Source organism: Anastrepha obliqua, chromosome 5, assembly GCF_027943255.1.
Source record: "Anastrepha obliqua isolate idAnaObli1 chromosome 5, idAnaObli1_1.0, whole genome shotgun sequence".
NCBI classification, from domain to species: Eukaryota; Metazoa; Arthropoda; class Insecta; order Diptera; family Tephritidae; genus Anastrepha; species Anastrepha obliqua.
The window spans coordinates 97,781,809-97,797,804 of NC_072896.1; the positions used below are offsets into that span (position 1 = coordinate 97,781,809).

The 15,996-nt window shown below is 37.7% G+C and overlaps 1 protein-coding gene across 8 annotated transcripts in view; it reads right to left on the reverse strand.

Annotated features, from left to right (window-relative positions):
• The window catches only part of LOC129247577 (uncharacterized), a 34,554-nt gene extending 23,278 nt beyond the window's left edge, over positions 1-11,276 (reverse strand). For 2 of the 8 annotated variants that reach the window (XM_054886756.1, XM_054886750.1), the window contains exon 1: positions 2,856-3,143. The gene's annotated coding sequence lies outside the window, so the exon portion shown is untranslated. Of the gene's footprint in view, positions 1-2,855; positions 3,146-10,681; positions 10,950-11,083; positions 11,103-11,159 lie in introns of those variants that run through there. The other 6 variants (XM_054886755.1, XM_054886754.1, XM_054886753.1 and 3 more) reach the window with 6 other exon arrangements.
• Positions 11,277-15,996: the final 4,720 nt, after the last annotated feature.

Genomic DNA, 15,996 nt, shown 5'->3' on the forward strand with positions numbered 1-15,996 from the left:
ATATTTAACTTTAATTTTCAAACTTGTAATTTTATTCTGTGAAAAAAAAACGCAATCGAATGCAGCTCCGAAAGGATCAAATGAAAAAAAATTGTGTGAATAAAAAATTTTAAATAGAACTGAAAGCAAATCGTGTGTCATATGTTGAGCCAGCCAACGAAGCCGCTCAATCTTTATTCGCTGCGCTATGTCTATGTCCGCGTAAAGCTCACGCAGCTCATTGCTCCATCGCGTACGGTACTCGCCGCCACTAACGTGCAAAGGTCCAAAAATCTTCTGCAGAATCTTTCTCTCAAATACTCCAAGGGACGCCTGATTGGATATTTTCATCGTCCAAGCTTCTGCCCCATACTTTAGGACGGGCATGATGAGAGCCTTATAAAGTATCATATTAGTTGTGTTGGTCGAGAGAGGACTACTACTTTGGACTACTCAATTGCCTACTTAGTCCAAAGTAGCAGTTGTTGGCAAGAAAGGTTCTCCGTTGAATTTCAAAGCTGACATTGTTATGGGTGTTCATGCTGGTTCTTAAATAAACGAAGTCTTTTACAACCTTGAAATCAAAACTGTCAACAGTGACGTGTGTGCCGATACGCAAGTACGCCGACTGTTTGTTTGATGACAAAATATACTTCGTTTTGTCCTCGTTCGGGATGGTTCCATACGTAGTAGTCCATAAATGTGGTGAAAGTACCTTAGCGCCATTCAATTGGGTATGCCCAGAACGTTTCTCCTGCATATAGTTCAAGGAGCTTACAACTTTCGGGCTTCGTCCTAGTACCCTGTGGGTAGCTTCCGAACATCTGTTCGAGAGCGAGCTAATGTGAGAAGGCGAAATAATCCAGGATATTTGGTTGTGCGCTGGGTTTGGGACCCGTCACGTAAAAATCTCCTATCAATAAAAACAGAAAATAGAGCTTTGGACGAGAAGCCCCTACACTGATGTGTTCACTTGAAGGCAATGAAATTTCAAATTGAGCTACATGGATATGGGCCGACCAATTAGTCAGAACTGGATTAAAAAATTAAAATCAGAATTTTTAACAAAAATTGTATTTTTAGAAAAAAGTTTTAGTTTAGTCAATGGAGAAATTAAAACAATTTCCAGATTTAAGTGAATACCTATGTTCTATACAGGAATAAAAAGATCAAATAAAGGATTTTCCAATAACAGGTGTTACAGGTGAATGGATTGCGCTATCGAGAGATGATTAACGATTTTTTAAGGCCGGAATTAGATGGTATTGATCTGGAATTCGTGAGGCTATTGAGGAGATAGGGCAGCCATTTTGCAATTCGGTTATGGAAAATTTCATGAAAAGGATATTGTCCCGTAAGCGTGGTCGTGGTGGTCATTTGCCTGATGTTATTTTCCACTATTAACGGCCATACCTTCCTCTTTATAATGAAATAAACATCCACGGCATTTTTCTTTGAATATCAAAATAACACCTCTTATTAAAAACCCTTTATTTTATATTTACGACTATAATAAACTCGTATAAGCGAAAGCCAAAATTTACTTTTAATGAGGAAAAAAAAAAACTGTTTAATGTATAATTATATTTCGTATTTAGTATTTGTATAAGAAACTTAAGTCCCAGCCATATATAAAAACATTAATAAATAGAAAATTCAAATTTATTTAATAATTTGAATTAATAAAAACATTTAAATGTATTTAATAATTTTAATAAATAAAAAAATTCAAATTCAGCGATAAGTAAAAATTTTAATTAATTAAAAATTCAAATTTATTTAATAATTTATTCAAATTGAGCTAAAAACTTATGCGGATTTTTGTTGGGCCTTATGTTTCAATGCTCATTTAAGGGTTAAGGTAGTGTAAACAAGCTTTTGACAAATTTGCTTTGACTTAATACGCCTGCCGTCAGTGCTTAACACACATTGCTTCATTCACATTAAAATGAACTACAGTGTAGCCTGCTTTACGGACACCTCCCACAAGTGGGCACTTTTTGAGTACATACCATAAATGCTTAAGAATTCAAAAAAAATTTTTTTTCTTGACCACATAACTCCAAAACAGCGGAAAATCCCATAAAATGTTAACCATTCCATGCAAATAATTACATTTTTTACACTTTTCTCATAAGCGGAAAAATTTTTCAGTCTTTATCAATATAAATATTTTTATAAAAAAATTAAAAAAAAAGTTTTATAAAAAGGATAATTACTCAAAACTTGACTGTTACTAATTTGACCGCCACTGTATGTACATTTAGTTTCTGCACCAAAGTAGTCTGTTTTTTTTTTTAATTTTCTGTTTTTTGTTATTTAGTTAGGTTTGTGTATTTGCTGCTAGTGCTTGTTGTTGATTATAGCGGAACAACGATAAATTAAATGAATTTAAATTGAAGATGATGCCACAAAGAAATAAACTGCGTAAATATTTTGAAAAAAAAGAAAGAATCGCTGCAGCAAGTATGGTGTGCCCCATGGCAAAGCATGTGATTTCAGCGATTTGATATTAAATTTGCATATGCGAAATTTTTTCCAATTTAATTGTTTCATCGCTCACTTTTTCCGCAATTAATTATATTTATGTGCCATTACTTTCACTTTAAACGCAATTGATTGGGCCACCCGTACCGATATTGCGTTATATATATTTCCGCGAATCCCATGTACAGCAAGTCGCCACAAAAATCAATGCCTGCTCGCTCACTGCACACAACGACCATCATAATCAAATCAATTCTTTGCCCTTCACCCTTCACCCTTCTCGACTTACGCGATCTGCACTTGCCACTTGCAAGTGCAAGCACATACATACTTGTGTATATGTACTCACACACATACATACATATTATATATTCCCCACTCCCGCATACCTAAAAGGACTGACCGTTCAACGAACGTGGTGTTGCGCCTTTTTACATCAATTACACCCAATTTTAATTTTAATTTGAATTCGCCTTTCACAATTCAACAACCAATTTAAATGTTCAATTGAATTCTATTTGCACTGCTTCTTTTTCCTACTGCTACTTCTTCTTCTTCTTCTTCTACTTCTGCTTCCTGCACTTCCACTTCAATACAGTTAATCACCGTTTTCACAATTTTTGCGTCCACCGTCAGATTTCGTCCGCGTTCAGCAAATTCTCGATTTGTACTGTCCGCGCTGCTGCTTTACTGTCATTGATGCGGCCAGTGGCTGGTGGCTGGCGGTTGGCGTTTGGCTTTGGCGGCTGACGTGCGCTCCAATACGTGCATGTTTAAGTAAGTACGAGTATAAGTTTGTCTATGCGGCTGCGGCTACGACGAAGGTGGTGTTGGTAGCGGTGGCAAAGCGCTCATTATTCATGATTATGCCTTTTGCGAAATTGTGTAACCGAAAAAACTTGCAGCTCTGTGCCGGTGCCTGGCTGTCTATGTATGTGTGTGTGTGTGTGTGTACCTGTGTGCCACAGACGAACTTTTATCATTTATCAACGCACAACAATGGCGCGCCTCACTTCGTCTACTCTTTACTCTTCACACTGACTCCTAGTCTTGTCCGGTCTGCGGTCAATGCGACTAGTGGAATCACTGCTCTCTGCCGTCTATGTACTCTCCTGCGTCACTTTATTGGACAATTTTCAATTATGCCATTTCAGGTTTTTCTACGTGCGGTTGCAGAAATTATCGTCGCATAGCGGATAAAAATACCACAACAGTCGCACTGCAGCACCAACTGCGGCATGCTACGGTTGGCGGAGATTGTTATCACATCGCCATTTATCAGCATAGTTTCTATATGAGTTGATAGATTTATAAAAAAGTATGCCCGTCTTCCCATTCTTATGTGACAAGTGTGCAAGTAAGTCAAATTTATTGGCCATTACTGGCACGGCTACTGGGCGCAGCAGCTATTTAAAATGCAGCTCGCGTTCGCTTGTTTTTTTGCTATCTATTTTTAGTGTGAAATGAAGTTGTGCGCTGAAGTCCGGTTGTTCGTTTATGAAATTCTCTAGTTGGACCACACTTTAAGTCGCTGTTTGCTATTGGAGACAATTACCGCTTGCGTTACCCTACCCCTGATCGTTGTTTGTTCTGCCGTTCTACGTCTAATCGCTCATCCATTGAGGCTACGATATGTGTGGAAAGTTGGTTGAATAGAAAAAAAAAATGTATAATGTGTAGACGCTTAGTGAATCATAATGATGATGATTATGGCTGTAGTAAACAAACTTTTATAAACCAATGATCTCATTTTTGGAAAAGGTATAGTAAATAAATATATTTATTAGCCTATGAAGCTTTCTATATTTTTGTACGTTTGTATGCGCATTTGTACGGCCGGTGAGATAGAAAAGCGGAAAAGGTAAGAACTTGAAATTTGAATAGGTCGAGCCAAGGAGCGCCAAGAGATTTGGTGGCTCCTAAAACACTCAGGCTAAAAAGCCCATTGTATTTAGAGCTAGAAGGAGGGAAGGAGAAAAGTATCAGAGAAAGAGATAGGAAAGAATAGGGACAGAGATAGAGATAGTTCGACTTGTGAGAATTTTCCAGATTCTTTGGCAAATCTGTAAATATCCTCCAGTTTTAGAGAAGGAATATTACTCATTCTCCCGACATCAGAACCCAAAACTCGTAGTCTTGCTCTAGCAAAGGCAGGACACTCACAGAAGAAGTGCTCAGTGTTATCCGCCTCCTCCAAGCAAGACAAGCACATTGGATCCTCAATGATTCCCATGGTGGTCATATGTTGTGTCCTGTAATAATACCGACCAGAAACCGAACGTCTTTCCTTCCAAGTTTTAGTAGAAAATTTGATAGTTTTCTGTTCGGACTTGTCAGAAAACACTTTGCAGTTCTGCAGCGTTCTAGACCGGACCATCGCTCTTTATATAGATTGCCTACATAATTGCTGATCCAATTCATGATTCCTGCGGAACTGATTCCGATTATTGGCTCTGGCCTTTGTGGGGCAACCGCTAATCCACGGTTGGTCAATTCATCGGCAATTTCGTTTCCTTGAATACCGGAGTGTCCTGGAACCCATATAAGTACAAGCTTGTTTTGTCTTGGGACAGAATTGAGCCTCTTCTTACATTCTTGAACAATCTTTGAGGTTTGCTTCGCGTTCTCCAGGGCCCTCAGTGTAGCCTGACTGTCACTGAAAACTCCCATTTGTTTCCCGCTCCATCTCTTCTCGATTATTCATTTAGCTTCTTTCAGGATGGCAAAAATTTCCGTTTGGAAAGAGGTGCCATATACCCCATAGCATAGTGATACTTATTACTATCGTTTAAGTACCATTCGGCTCCAGACCCTATTTCATTCTTGGACCCATCGGTACCGTTTGATGCTCAATAGGGTGGCACATCGCCTCGTCGATACACCGGGGCCGTCTGTGGCATATTCAGGCACTGCAGGGATATTTTTTAGAAGAACAGTTTTTCTGGAACCTGTTAGATCTGGTGGCATCTCATTTTGTTCTAATGAATCGAAGCAATGATTACTCGTTCCTGAGAAGTATAGCAAATCATGCCTTGCTGACGTGTATTTTGTATCTAATTCTTTCACACATGTCGAAGCAAATTTGATATTTCCCTTTATTTGCAAAAATGATAATATCTTCCAGTTTTGAGTTTTGAGCTATCTTGTCAAATTTATATATATGTATAATTGGCGCGTACACCCTTTTTGGGTGTTTGGCCGAGCTCCTCCTCCTATTTGTGGTGTGCGTCTTGATGTTGTTCCACAAATGGAGGAACAGTTTCAAGCCGACTCCGATTGGTAGATATTTTTTATGAGGAGCTTTTTCATGGCAGAAATACACTCGGAGGTTTGCCATTGCCTGCCGAGGGGCGACCGCTATTAGAAAAATGTTTTTCTTAATTTTGGTGTTTCACCGAGATTCGAACCTACGTTCTCTCTGTGAATTCCGAATGGTAGTCACGCACCAACACCAATTCGGCGCCGGCTTGCCACATTTAGTAAATAAAATAATAATAATATGAGAGTTAGGACGCTGTATATGTCAAGTACAACGCAAAAGTCATTTCCATAAAAATAATTCGAGGCAAAAGAAAAAAATTAATACCGTATGAATCAACGTATGGAGTTGACTCCCGGCCTACTCAACATTAGCATTAATGATTATCCAAATCGCCAAGTATACTGATGGTCTATAAAGAAAGAAAATGGGCAAAACACGGAGAGAGGAAGGAATATTTCTCGGAAAACTCCTCTTCAAACTTTCTCAACCCCTTGATGAATCTGAATGATAGAGAATATATTTGATCCCTTCTTAATTCATTAGATCTAAAAATGCGCCTGTTTAGTTGGCCAAAACAGAGAAAGTGCTTTGAAATCTCATCCCCCACCCGACATATTGAGTCGTCACTGATTCCTATGGTAGCCATAGTCGTCTGATTCGGCGATTGTTTATCATCTCATTTGGTCTTCTTACGGCAAACATAATTATGACGGAAGTGTGGAGGCTTTATCAACGGTGCCTGTGTCTTTTGAGATCTGGAATTCACTTGACAGTTTTTGCAAAACCTGGTCGGATAGTTCACTCGATTGCCATTCAAGTGAACTGCAAACCAGTTCGCCAATTCCTCAGCTCTTACCTTGAATATCACAGTACTCTGGAGTTGTTTGCTCCTATTCAAGATGGAGTTAACCTCAACTTGCATTCCTGCATAATTTTTCAGGACATACGAGCGTTTCTATAATTTTTTAGGCAGAGTGGCTGCCACTGCAGACTCACCTTCTATCAATGATCTATTTCGTTGATCTCAATATTGCCATCACCTCTGATCGAAAAATTGTAGGCACAATACCGAGTGGTAAAGAAAATCTGCAGTTTCTCTCAGTTCCGGTTTCGGTCTTTGAGCTATTCGCAAAGATATTTTTGGACAAATCTCCCAAAGGGAATCTATTCATTTTCTATTCTCTAGAGATAAACTGGCATCGTTGAAATTCAACATAGAATTTCTCTTGCCAACAAGTGCTACTTTGGACTAAGTAGGCAACTGAGTAGTTTAGTCCTCTCTCGACGAACAAAACTAACGCTCTACAAGACTTTATCATGCTTGTCGTAACGTATGACGCAGAAGCGTGGACGATGAGAACATCAGATGAAGCGACGCTTGGAGTGTTTGAGAGAAAGATTCTGCGGAAGATTTTTGGACCGTTGCATGTTGGCAACGGCGAATATCGCAGGAGATGGAACGATGAGCTGTATGAGCTTTACGACGGCATAGACATAGCGCAGCGAATAAAGATTCAGCGTCTACGTTGGCTGGGTCGTCCGAATGGATACAAACGCTCCGGCTTTGAAAGTATTCGATGCGGTACCAGCTGGTGGTAGCAGAGGAAGAGGAAGGCCTCCTCTGCGTTGGAAAGATCAAGTGGAGAAGGACCCGGCTTCACTTGGTGTGTCCAATTGGCGCCGGTTAGCACGAGAAAGAGACGACTGGCGCGCTTTGTTAAGCTCGGCCAAAATCGCGTAAGCGGTTATCGCGTCAATAAAGAAGAAGAAGAAACTGGCCTCGTTTTCCCTGTCGAATATTACTTTGGCCCAGTACGTAGAATAATATGAAATTTCCATTTTCCGTCCAGTAACGTTTTCAGTATTGGATTCCTTGTTGAAGAAATTTTTTGCTACACCTCCGGAAACAGATTCTGGAATTCTCCATTGTTCTTTAGAAAGCAATCTGACACTGAGTTTCCTGCCAAAGACTACTTCTGTCACAAGTACTCCACACATAAGATATTACCTTGCAACTGTCGAAGTTCTGTCGTCGTGCCATAATTCATAGGAATGTAGCCAACATTGAAACATCGAAACTTTATATGGTTATCATATGACCCTCACAAGCATGATAATTAGTCTGATGAAGCACCGATAACCTTAGGTTTGCTATATATTTTCCGACACTATCAAAAAAACTTCGAACCCCCGGTTTATCTTCAGCTATATGTGTGTGTGGGTCTCCGTGTCAAATTCTTGTTTAGAAAAGATTACACTTTCATGGAAGGTTTCTACTTCTAAGTGCTAAGGGTTGACATCTACTGGTTTTCTCTTTCTCGTACTAAAGTTTGCTTGCTTGAATTCTCTACCCATATAAATCCACAACCACCTTATTTTCTTGATTTAGCTCAGAGTGACCTTTAGCTAATGGCGCAAAACAGTTTTCCGACAATCTTCAATTCCTGGACAATAAAATAAGAGCTACGTTGCTGCCCCACACTATATGACTTCTATGATTTTATCAGCATTTTCGATAGTAGACCCATCATTAGAACGGAATCATTGGAATCCCTACTTTGATGGTGCATTCGATGCTGTATTGGCTCTATAAAGACAACACTTCTTGTGGCCACCTGTTTCGAATTTTCACCTTGATCGACGATGTGTTGAAGAATGTATCTAATTTGCAGTTTTCAAATCTTTGATTTGGAACAGTGGAACTCACCACTGGCTGAACTGAAAATAAACCGGTGAAGAGGTTTTTTTGCTACCAATTACCTGAAAGTCGTTTTTGTTATTAAATGAAATTTATTAAAAAAAAAATGAGCAAAAATACATTACATTACAAAAAGTTATTAAATCTACAAATACAACAATTTGGTAGGCTATTGCCAAGTTTCAGTTAAAGCACGCGGAGGAAAATAAGACTCTGACAACCAAGCACCAATAAGAAGTTGACACAACACCATCTTGTGTAGATTCGGCCTGGACATTTCTATATTCATTTTAAGTGACATGTCACCTATTCTACGTCAACTATTTCGGGCTGATAATATGCAGTATATTTTATATATTAATATATATTTAGAGAAACATTTAATTTCAACAATTTTTATGAAGTCTTTAGTTTTAAGACGACCCTGAACGGCAGATATTTTTTATGAGGTTGCCATTCGGTTAAGGTTGCCACTACGTACTACATTACAGTAGTGGCGTGTTCGAATGAACAGTAATACATGATTGAACAAATTTCGCTTATCATGCTAAGCATTTTGGTATTTGTATATCTGAACACAGTACTATTAAAGGGTGGTTAAATTTTAAGGGCCGATATTAAATGTAAACCACAACTAAACGTCAAGTTTTTTTCTACATTTCATTTGACATTTTTCAATTTCAGACTAACTCAATTTGACCATAGAAAGATACATAATCGAGTAACGCGTTAAAGTTATTCAGGCTTATTATGAAAAGGGGCGAATCAAAATGCATATCGCGCACTTCGTGAAGAAAATCATCTTCAGTGATGAGGCACATTTTCACCTCAGTGAATTCGTCAATAAGCAGAATTGCCACATTTGAGCGAATGGTAATCCAAGAGTGATTGCCGAAAAACCGATGCACCCACAAAAAGGGACTGCTTGGTGTGGTTTATGGGCCGGCGGCATCATTGGGCAGTATTTTTTCCAAAATGAGGCCGATCAGGCAGTTACTGTGAATAGTGTTCGCTATCGTGAGATGATAACGAAGTTTTTATGGCCCGAATTAGAAGATATGGATGTGGGCGATATTTGGGTTCAACAGGACGGTGCCACTTGTCACACAGCTAACGAAACAATGTCTCTTTTGCGTGAAAAATTTGATGGCCGAATAATCTCACGTCACGACGATGTCAATTGGCCGCCAAGATCATGGGATTCGACCCCATTGGACTTCTTTCTTTGGGATTATTTGAAAGAAAAGGTGTACGTCGATAAGCCAGCAACAATTTAAGAGCTAAAGCATGAGATAATTCGGCACATTAACGGCATAGAGCCTCAATTATGCCTCAGCGTCATCGAAAATTTCGACCATTGGATGGAGGTGTGTCGCCGAGGCCGTGGCGGCCATTTGGCCGATATTTTGGTCCATACGTAATTGAGTTATACCAATATAATCATAATAAAGAGAAATGACAATAATTTCCTAAAACATTCTATTTTATTCAAAATCAACACCGGTTCTTGAAGCTTAACCACCCTTTATAATACGCAACCGCACGCAATAAAGTCATTAAATTCGACGATTCTGTATATTTACCACACATTTCCGATGATCATTTCCTTGCTCTACTTACAATTTCTATCCAATCTGAGATCAATCTTTCCTAACCAAATATAAATAATTTCTTCGAGTAGGCAAAAAAAAAAAAATCAAAATGTTCATTAAATGTAATTGCTGCTAACCATTATATCGAAATATTTAATCAGAATCAAATGATGTGCCCCAATAAACCGCAGGTCAAACACATACATGTATTTTTATTCTAATTGATTTGCACTTTGTTTATCTCTTCTTGCGTGTGCTCTTGGAAAAAAGCCGGCATATTAAATTACCCGAACAATTACGCATTTGCGTTTGCATAGATATATCTATACCGTTACTTCGTGCATGCGTACGTTCAAGGCTTTTTTCGAGCAGACCTCAAGTTATTTTACTACGATTTTTATAGCCACATTCATTAATATCGGTGTGAGGTTGCGGCGGGGGCGAAAGCAGCATTGGCCGAGTGAATGGCGGCAGCTCAAATGTGTATCCGATATGCGAATGCAAATGTAGTGGGCAGCTAGGCGCAAAGGTGATGAGCGGAGTACCGTGTTTACGAGGAGACATATGACACCAACAACACCGCTACCCCAACGAGAGCGCCTCAGCGAGAGTGTCTCATGTAGCACTACATTTGTATGCAAGTATATTTACATACATACTTACATAGTTGTACATTACAATAAAATATGTAGTGTTAGATACGTAGGAAAAATGTATCTGTATATCAACTCGAAACTATTCAATTTCAATTTTTCGGCAATTGAGTGACGCTTTTGCTTTTTGCGATTGTATGCAATTGATGAATGCGCTTTTTAAACGCCACATTACACTATTCGACCACTATTTATTATGAATATACTGCCATGATTGTTTAGATTTTTCACTGCCCGATCAATACAGGTGCCACTTAGTTTTGCTTTTGTTTTTTTTTTTGTTTTGTTTTGCTGTTCTGTGTTAGATTTTTTCATTAGTTTAAATGCCACAACACATAAAAATCAATTACAAGCGCTTGCCAAAGGAGAAAAGAAAACAAAAAGGGAAGAAGAACCTCACACAAGTACACACTTATGATAAGGGACCTTCTTTTTGTCTTTTCACTGTTTGTTGCAAAGTTTTTCAAATATCCGTTTGCTTTACGTACTGCGTTGTGCAAAATTTCGCGTCTGTTATGCCGGAAAATTTACGACGAATTGAAGCTTTCGTCTCAATTTAACTCAATTCGGACCGTGGACGGTGGACTCGCGCTTGCTAGCTGGCTGACTGGCTATAGTGGCACCCGCAGTGACCCTACCACCCTTTCACCCGCTTAGCACACCACTCTGAACGAAACGATAGTAAAGGCTCTGCAAAATGTCTGCACTGCTGCCGTCATTGTAGTTGTTGATGTTGGCAGCTGTTTTTATTGTACTTTTTATGTAGTAACAATGACACAAAAGAGCGGCTGCCTGTGTTGGTTGCACTTGCTATTATTGTTGGTGTGTACAAGCCAGACGTAGGGGTTGTTACTTCGGGTGCCTACTAGCGTTTCGTGTTTCATGGCGAACAATGTTGTTTCTTTTTGTTATTTACACAACTATTCTCTAAAGCTGAGTAGTTGGCTGTGGTGAAGTAATGAAATACTTCCAGCAAAAATTGCTAGAATATAATAATTTAATTTCGGGTTTTAAGTAAAATCCTAAATAATAAAAGGTAATAAGAAGTAAAATCAAGCTTTTAAAATATTATCTACATTTAAGCGCTCATTTTTAATTTTATTTCTAATGCATATTAGTTAAAACCCATCAAAGGCAACATCTTTTGGTAAAGCTTCTTATTTTACCACTGCATTCACCGAGAATTTGAATGTCTTTACTACGACTTTTATGCTTAATGTTGGGCGCTTGCTGAGTTTGGGGTGGCAGTCTGTGCTATTTCCTGAAAAGCTTCGACATGGCTAAGAGCTTTTTCGCCAGCGAAAGCATATAAGTTAAGTATACGACATGACTGATTATTAGTTTCATCGAAATTCAAATTTATTTAATTGTGTGCTGAGTCTAAATTTGTCTGAGAGGTGCGAGAATGGTGGTTGTGAATTACTTTTAGGAGTCGAAAAACAAATTGCATTCGGGATGATGCGGTATAAAAAAAATTATTTCTACTCATTTGTTTTTTGTCGTACAGTATTTGTTCAAAACTTTAAGAACGTTAAGAGTTTATTATAATATTTCTTATTATGAGTAGATGTTTGGCTCCGGCTAAAAAAAAAACTAGCATATTTGTACACCTATTGTGGACTAGACTGCGTACATTCTACAAGTACTCGTATAGCCAATAAAGGGTGTAAGCACTAAGTACAAGATTGTCCAATAAATTTTGCGGTTCGTTGAGAAAAATATAATTTAATGGTTTGAAATACTCGTACACTCTATTATTCAGTATAGTTTCTTTGAACCTCAATACACTTGTTCCAAGGAGGTTCCAATTTATCTATTCCATTCCTGAAGTGAGAATCTAGAAGGGCTGCAAAATACGCTGCCACAGCTGTTAGGACCTCACCATTTGATGAAAACCGCTTTCCACGCATGCCTTTTTTAGATCTTGAAACAGATGAAAGTCGGTAGATGCCAAATTTGGTGAATACGGTGGATGCGCCAACAATTCGTACTTTAATTCATGGATTTTAGTCATTGCCAAAATGCTCTTGTGACACGGTGCATTGTCGTGATCAAAAATAATTTTTTTCTTTCGCAAACTGGATCTTTTTTCCGAATTGTTTCGTTCAGCTGGTCGAACAGGTCAGGATGTATTGTTTTACCCGTTTGCAAGTAATTTACAAACAAAATTCGTTTCGCATCCCAAAACGCCGATGGCTAACAACTTCTTGGACGATTTCTGGACACGAACTCGTTTCAGAGCTGAAAAACCAGGTTCACACCATTCTTTAGCCCCTTATTAGAATCATGTTGAAAGACACAAGTCGCACCCATAGTGATGAGTCTCGTTCTTCTGAGTGCTGTTGTTCACTGTAAAATAAAAACAATTGCAAGGTGTATGAACACGATAGGAAACACCAAAAGGAATTCGCCAAAATGAAAATTAAACCAAAGAGAGTCTTCCTGTATGAACGCGGTCTAATGAAACTCTCTTGAAACTAAGTTAGCAGCATTGAAAATAGTGAGCCAACCATACTTCCTAGCAGCGAATCTTGCCCGATAACTTTGTTGTTGCTTTCCTATGCAAATTTTACTCGTCAAATGAGCAGAGCCTAGAGATAGCTAGCAGAGAAGTGGCACATCGAAGGTGTTTTGTATACATATGGTATACAAGATGGCGCAAAAGTAATCATCCAATTTTGTTTTTGAATAACTTTTTTATTAAATAAAGAAAAATGGTTTTGAGTGAAGAAAATCTTGTGTGTGTACTTATATACTACAGCTGTCTAGTTCAAAAGTATGAAATATGATTGACATTTGTGCATTTGAGCAAATGTATCAGCCCCCAGGCTTAGGTGGGCTCCCTCTGCCTACATTTGGAAAATGGCCACCACGGAAATTTAAGAAAATATTTTTATAAGATTTTACAATGAAAACTTTCATATTTGTTTTTTTAAGTAAGCCGTAGACCTTTGCGATAGGGCTCCTATTCAAACATTTTAATCAGAGTTTAGAAAAAAAAATTGGAAAAGCAGTTGTATAGCTCATTAAATTTGGTATAACAAACTGTATTTCTGAAGTTACTCAAAATTTTCGATGAATTTTAATCAATTTTTTCCTTGACAGTGTTGCGAATTTTTTCCATATAACGCAAGCAAGGAATTTTTTCCTTATACGGAATTTCATGAAGATTCATCGAATTTTTCTAAATTTTACACAAGGTTTGGAACTTTGATAACATTTCTTATAGAATGAACCATTTTTTTATACACAATTTATAAAATTAAAAAAAAAAAGCAAACGAATATTTATAAAAATTGGTAAGCATTTTGCGGTATTACATATATTTTTTCGCCTACTTTCTTATTGGAGTAGAAAGACAGTTTACCACACACAGTGCTCTTGTAATACGTAAGCATGCCCTCAAAGTAATTAATTTAAAAGAAAGTATTATGGATGTGTGGGAAAATGCCATTGAATTAATTGCAATGCTAAAAAAAGAAATGGAAAGAATTGGTTCCATATTGAAAGGTAAAGTGTAGTTCCATAGCAAAGCGAAATGGTGGGCCTGACATTTTCCTTAAACTTTGTAATTTTGTAATGCTTGGAGTGCTTAACAGTTTTGCAAAAAAAATTCATGAAATTTAATTATATTAATTTGAAAGATATTCGCAATTAAAAACTTATTATTTTAAATAAATAAATGTTTGGTTTAATATTTATCAATAATTTGCTTAAACAATGATTTTAGAAAAGAATTTTTTGTTTTTTAAACAAGAATCTTTCTCAAAAATGGTGAAATTTTTAGAAAAGAACTTTTGTTCCTTTAGAAAAAAAAAAAAATTTAAGAAATTTTAAGTTTATACTCCGTGTCTTAGTGTATGACGCGAATTTGGTTGGTTGGTTGACGTGCTGATTCATCAAGAATCCAAGCAGCGCTTCCGCACCGTTTTGTTGTTACATCCGCGTTACCAACTTGTTTGATGTTCCAGTATGTATGGTTTAAGAACTTTACTAGGTTGTTGATGTCTAAGCCAAAAAGTTCTTCGAGACTCTCAGGGTTTACCCAGGGTTGACATTCACTCCTTCTATAGCGCAGAGAATTCACAGAGGTAATGGAAAATCGTTACTTTTTTCTCTGGTTGTTTACAACTGTGCCCGTTAAACAAATTATTGAAATATAATGTTTCCTGATTTTTTTGAATACAAAAGTTATAATTTTCCGCCAAATTATGCAAATGACTTTTTTTGTAGGACTTATAATTTTCCAGAACAAAATAACTTTTTTTCTTTTCAATTTAAAATTTTCAAAAGCAAATACCTTAAAAAACAACAAAAACAAAATACCTAAATTGTGTTGCACATGAAATTAAGGTAGGGCTTGGTGAACGACGCAGCCTGATTTGCTGTTTAACCCCGGCATACCTTTGTGACCAAATGAGGGTAACACTAATTATTTTATCACCTTTCAGTACCAGTGGCAACTTTTTCGAGGGGTTACTTGCAGCTTCAGCCCATCAGATATAATTCGCTTTGCTTTACAGAAACTTATTTTGCCGTGCGAATGTGGCATAGCGCTTCAATTAAACACAAATTTGTTAGTCTCAGTATACTCTCTAACTTCTTTGCAATGTCCCCATTCTCTATTGTCGTCCTCCCTATCGAGCTGAGTGTATAGATCCCGTATGAGAATCGAGTGGCGATATGGTTTCTGTCCCACAGGTTACTATTAATATGAATCTATGCTGTAAGTGAATTGACTCCTCTTACTTCCTTCTTATGAGATTTTTCTCCAAATAAAAACAACATGTTTTTACAATATACAGGGTCTTTCAAGTTCGAGTTGCTTTTTTAGATTCAAATTAGATACAAATCTTGAAATACTGCCATATGCGGTTTAGAGTATGGCATTTGTGAACGGTCGTAGCCGAACGGGCTGATACGTAATTTCTCTTCGGAGTACGTAGGTTCGAGTCTCCGTGCATGAGAAAACCAAAATGAAGAGCTTTAATCACAAATAGGAGGAGGAGCTCGGCCATACATATAAAGAAGTGTACAAGCCAATTATTTATTTTTTTTTAATGATATTGCAGGCGGAGGGTTGTCTTCTAACAGATGGTTCCTCTGGTTTTTGACGATATTTAAGCAGAATTGTGTCTCAATCTCACCAATTTTCTCTATGAATTCTATCTTTGAGATAACCGTGCAGCAAATAGTCCAAAGTCGTTAAATCAGGCGATTTCGACGGCAAATTCCTGAAGGATATATGAGAGATTATTCTTCGTTCGTCTATCCTCGCTTTCATATGTTGTCTACCCTCATGACTTGTCGAAATTCACTCGAATT